This window comes from Pinus tabuliformis, chromosome 1_2 (genome assembly GCF_031772625.1).
Source record: "Pinus tabuliformis cultivar Carrire ecotype Pingquan chromosome 1_2, CPIR1, whole genome shotgun sequence".
Lineage (NCBI taxonomy): Eukaryota > Viridiplantae > Streptophyta > Pinopsida > Pinales > Pinaceae > Pinus > Pinus tabuliformis.
Genome location: NC_142298.1, coordinates 720,272,331 through 720,278,272, shown reverse-complemented (window position 1 = coordinate 720,278,272; position 5,942 = coordinate 720,272,331). Strand labels below are relative to the sequence as shown.

The following is a 5,942-nucleotide window of genomic DNA, read 5'->3' as shown; positions in this document are numbered from 1 at the left end:
TCTCCATCTCAATGGTTGGCATCAATATTATGTTAGGAGAGCATGCATCTTTTCAGATTTGGACATTTTCGTCGACCGCATTTAGACATGGACAATGAGATACAAAGGAGCCCCTTTACACTTGCCCAAGTTGATGAAGCCCAAGGTTGTAGAGCTGAAGGAATGCATTTGGAGTCAAATTCAAAATTGTGAGGAACTCCCGCAACTCATCAACAGTTTACAGGCTTCACATGCATGGGTGTTCAGAAGCATGGATGTTGTTGTGCGTGCGCATTCGATCCCATCTATTCGGACACTAACCAAGGCAAAGACAAAGAATCAAATCCGATTGGATCTAGACACATACTTTGATAAGTTAATGCGCATAGCCACCAGCGCAGACTTGGTGATCAACACAAACACTATGCATCAGTATGTTGCTGGTCTAAATGCACTCAAGACAGTGATGCACACGTTATCAGACGAGTTGGACAAAGGAGCCAAATCAGTGTACCCAGGTGCAATAGAGGTAAGAGTTTGTTTCCAATAAGATGTCACCACAAAGATGGTAAGTCCCCAATCATTTGCAAATTTCAGATATCACTCTGCAACACCATGTATAAATTGATATCTAAACTAATAACTAGAACGATGAATCAGATTCTAACTAAGCATATTACTGAGGAACAATTCAGGTTTATAGAGGGTACATAGATTCAAGATGCAAGTGGTATTACTGAGGAGATTATGCACTCCATTAAATCCAAGAATCTAAAGTCTTTCCTTCTCAAGGAGAATTTGGCCAAGGCATATGACTGTATTCACTAGGAATTTGTTAAATTGATTTTGATCAAAGCAGGTATGTCCTCACCTAACATTGGTTGGATTATGGCTTTCATAAAGACCACGAATTTTGTTGTCCTCATGAATGCACTCCTTTCCCATCTCTTCTTGGCCCATACGGGTTTGAGGCATGGATGTGCTCTATCTCCAATGTTGTTGCTCATGGTCCTTGATAACCCGAGCAGAAAAGTGTGGGATGGTAGAGTTCATGGATCAATCTCTAGAGTATTTAAATGGATTGAAATCACCCCTAGAGTATTTAAATGGATTGAAATCACCTACTTGATGTTCGTTGATGACCTCCTTTTCAGTGGACATGCTATCATTTTTGAATGGACTGCTATTGATAACACCATTCATCTTTTCTCTCTAAAACTTCTCTTTTTCAAAACTCAAATATAATATTTTTTATTTTAAAAATTTATGAGGTAAAAAATAAACATTAATAAAAGATATATTAAAAACTAGTTTATCTATAACTTCTTAGTACCATCTATCATTTTTCCATATATAGAAACCAATAACCAATAAATCACTTTTTGACATTCTTTCTTTTCCTTGTTTCCAGAATGTTTCGAAGTTTAAAGACTGAAAAAACCGAGTTTTCTAATTTGATAAACTGATTTATCTATATTTTTTTAGTATTATCTATAATTACTCGATAAATAAAAAGAAAAATCACCAATAAAACAATCAATCACTTTGAGAAATCCTCGTTTCTAGATTTCAACCATGTTTCAAAGTTTCTAGGACTGAAAATACAGTTTTCTAATTTCATTTTTACCTTCTTTCTTTCTATATATGCCCGCTTTTATCTATTTAGGTTCAGACGGTAATAACTAATCTAAGTCATAAATTTTCTAATAATATGGTTTATTACATTAACCGATTAATCTTGTGTTAAGGTGTTCTATGCCACTGAATCAACCAGCTAAATTAACTCTGTTATACATAGTTGACGAGTTAAACATTAGAGTTGCAATCTAAAAAAGATTTCTTTTCATTAATAATAAAAGAATACATTCATTGAAGCTTTCCAAACAAAGTCAACTGTTTTCAGATTTTCAGTCTATAACAATTAGTATCTTTCTACTATCATCTATCTCATATCTGAGACAAAAATATATTCAAAATCCTCATCTCCAGTTATACAAAACCATATAAAGCCATCAAAATCATATAATTAAAAAACCATCAAAAATTAAAAAAAATATTTCCTCTATGGAGTTGATATATCTGCATATATAGCTAAGTCATACTCAACTAGATCTTAGCCGATGCCCCTTTTTAAAAGAAGATCTGTTACTGGTTCTGTTCTGTTTTTAATATATGAGTGAATGTAATGCGCTGCCAATTATTTATCAAAATTTTAATACACCGCATCTAGTTGAAAGAAAATTATGGCTCTATTCTGTTCTTTATATATTGGTGAATGTAATGGGCTGACAATTATCTAAAAAAAATTAATACACCTCATCCAGTTAAAAAATATAGGAAAGACTGAAAAGTGTAAAATCCGTGATCCAGTTCATAATGCTCTTTGCATCTCCGTGTATGAAAATTTGATCATTCTATTTGGTCCATGAGATGCTCTAAGAGCTCATGCCCGTAGCTCTTAGAGACCGATTTAATTGTTGTTCGAGTCCATGTTGCCGTTTCTTTGTCAAATTTAAGTTCCCACGTCGGCCCGTAATGCAAGTCTTGCTTCAAAGAAAAAACATGGCGTTCTCCATCTAAATTAAATATCTTAACACGAACAAAGTCACCGTGTTCCAACTCTTTTATTACATTTACAAAGGTCTGCAAATCAGGCGTAGGTTTATCATTTACTTGAACAATCCAATGTTCAGTATGATCTGTATATCTATCAGCGGGGCATCCCAAATTATATCCCGACAGGTATACACCGTTACCTTCAGGAGGCCAAAATCCCAACGAGCGGACAGCTGAGTTTGTCTCCTGTACAGTATAGCCGCACCAACTTACGATGTGCGTGATTTGAAGCCCACCTCTTACATCTGTGCCCACAAGAACTTCAATCTCCTTACCCTGCCGGAAAATTTTAAGTCTTAGATCACCTTGCTCATCCTTGCTCTCTTCAACCAGCTGGCAAGCATTCTCAACATCCCGATAATTGCTAACCAGGTTCCCATCTATGGCCAACAGCATGTCACCAGCCTCCAGCGTACCTGCTGCTCGTGATCCGGCAAAACAACACCTGACTTGCAACACCTGCTGTCTCAGAGGATCTTTGTTTGCTAAATCACTAATCCATTTGTCACTTAACCCAAAGCTGCGCGCCTTTGAAAGTAAGGTTGTACAAAGTTCAACCTCTAAAATGCGGACAATGGGCATAGAGATTTTCATTCCGTTAACAAGCAAAGATAAACCTGCAGATCCGCGAATAATCCTCTCTAAAATCTGGCTGACAGCATAAATTGGAATTCCACTCACAACCGGATTATTATATCTGTCGGGACTGTAGAAGCCAGCCCATAATGCCCGAAGCCTTCCATGATCGTCGACTAATACACCAGCAAATAAATTCCCTAAATGTGCCTCTAATTCGATCACGTCCATGTTCATTGCTCTGTAACGGGGAATATCAGTTGCAGCAATATTCAATGAAACTTGTGGGCTTGTGACAATGCACTTGCGGGATGCAAGTTCTAAGCTCTTTCTCAAACCCACAAGATGCACAACATCACCTTTAAGCAAAGCAGGTTCAGGAAGAAGAACAGCTGCATGTACAGCTGGAGCGCCGGTTGGACCTAGTGCGACAGGATCATATGCCACTAATGCATAATTGTGTACAGGGTGCAAAAAAATAACCTGCCAAGGGATTTCCGCTTGGTATGCAGCAAATGATAACATGACATCTGCCACAGATGTGGGAACTGTATTCCTGTCAATCGTAACTATTCCTATGGTTTTAGAATGATAGACCACCACCCCGGTTTGAGGAAGAGGTTTATCCCGCACACAATCAAGCACTGATAATGGTGGTATATCGACATCAACCATGACAAGGGTTGGTTTTATGGCTTCCTCTAAAGATGTGGTTTGAATTTCCAGAGTTGTACCCGGCTCATCTTGATCGTTCAGCTGTCTCCTCTTCGCCTTGCTTCTGTCAATACTGATAGAGTCTGAAACAAAAAAATGGAACTGTGGCATATCACCCCCACAGCTTACATTGCTAACAATACTTTTCAATCCTGGACTGGTAATGAGTTTTGTTGAATTCACTTCCGTTCCGCCAACTTGTTCATCTGCTGAAAATGGGATTTGCAAGATTGCAGGCGTCCTCTTCCACAATCCACTCTCATCATTTCGAGTGTATAGTTGAGGTTCTCCGTACCAATCATGCCTGTCAATAGTTACAAGGACAACCATCGTTCGATGACGATCTCCATGTTTCACAAATTCTAGAGGAACCCGTGATCCTCGATGTAATTCTGACAGAATAGATATAAATTCTTCGACCCTTGTAGTTTCCTTCCCTGCAAATTTTTTAATGATAGCACGAGAAGGAACACCTGCGCTTGACAACATGTACCCTGGTTGTGCAACATACACTAGACCACAGTTGAAGGAGAAATTCCTAGCCTGTTGGTAGGATAAAGGATGAATTATGCCATCACTTAGTTCCAAAAATTTCTTTGGAGTTATAGAGTGTAACTCCTGGACCTCCAAAGTAATCTTTATAGGAACACCACCCCTCTCAAAATGTAAATTTATCGGCTTTCCAACATTATCGTCGAGAATTGTCTCCAACTCCAAGAAATGAGTGACAGTCTCATCATTTAGACTGACAAGTAAATCCCCCGGCTCTAAATGATTGTCAGCAGGACCCCCTGGCACCACAGAATCTATAACCAGAATTCCCGTCTCTTCGGGAAAAACCTTTCTTACTAATTCTTCAGTCTCGCCTTGAAGCCCTAACCTAGGTCCTACGTGCCTCATCGAATCCTTTGTGAAGAAGAGTCATCTGGAGTGTCCCTCGAGGTATATGGACTGCATGCCATCGAGTGTCTGACTCATCCTCGCACCTCTGTAAAATTTGCAAAGCCCTTACCACTCGATCCAATGGAAGATAATATGCAGAAGAACCCTCTTGTCTACCACCCGCATTTAATCCAACTGCTTGTGCCTCCTTTCGTCCCTGAAGCTGCCTGCATATAAAATGTATTGAAGTCATTGTAGCTAATCGGCGAGTAAACAGGGGCCGGTCGATCCAGTCGGGCTAGGGTTCCTGCAGAAACCGAAAGCTTGTCACCACTGTCATTACCCACCACCCGGATCTCCAATCCAGTAGTTGCAGCTTCTGGTGCAAGAGGGATTTCCTCAATTTCCATAAACCGAACTGCTGCGGGATCAAAACGGAAAAATCCAAAATCATGAACAGGGTCACGATACAGAGGATAAACCGGAATCTCCTCGTTATTGAGAAACGTAGCCTCGGCCACAACAGGTCCGGGACAGACGACATGGCGGTTCGTGAGCATGAGCCCGCGTTGCTTATCTACAATGAAACCGGTAGCTTTAAAGACACCGGCGCTCTCAGTATCGAAATCACGAGTGGCAGTGACTGTTAACACCACCACGCCCTTAAAAACTTTGCTTAACGCCTTGCCCCATTTCTCTGCCGTTGCAACACTCTGCATGTCTGCTCCAACAACTTCCATTGTCAAGAATTATTTTGAGATTTAAGTCCACGTACGACTCTAAGACACGTAATTGCGTACTGTATGGTTCCTTCACCGGCAGATTCTCTAGTGATGTGAACAAAGAATGCGTGAATGTCTTCCGGGTGAGGGTTATATATACAATTAACTTTGTGAATTATAATGAAAGTGGGTCCAACGCCATTAGCCTTTTTAAATTTCTTGTTTAAGAGGAAGATAATGTTGGATAGAGCCCTCTTTGGGAAAAATATTAAGTAAATTTAATTATGTATTCAGATTTAATATAAATTTTAATTATTAATGACTTAATTTTTTTTTTAAATATTTTTTTTTATTAGGTTAAACGGCATTCCAGTTATTATAGGTGGATGGGTAGGTGTAATATAAGTACTTTTAAACCATTTTAAATGTCGGCTCAATTAAAAAATAATAAAA

The 5,942-nt window shown here is 39.1% G+C and overlaps 1 pseudogene; it reads right to left on the bottom strand.

The window, feature by feature from the left end:
- Positions 1-2,388: 2,388 nt before the first annotated feature.
- Positions 2,389-5,507, bottom strand: LOC149207775 (protease Do-like 7 pseudogene; annotated as a pseudogene).
- Between the last annotated feature and the right edge of the window lie 435 nt (positions 5,508-5,942).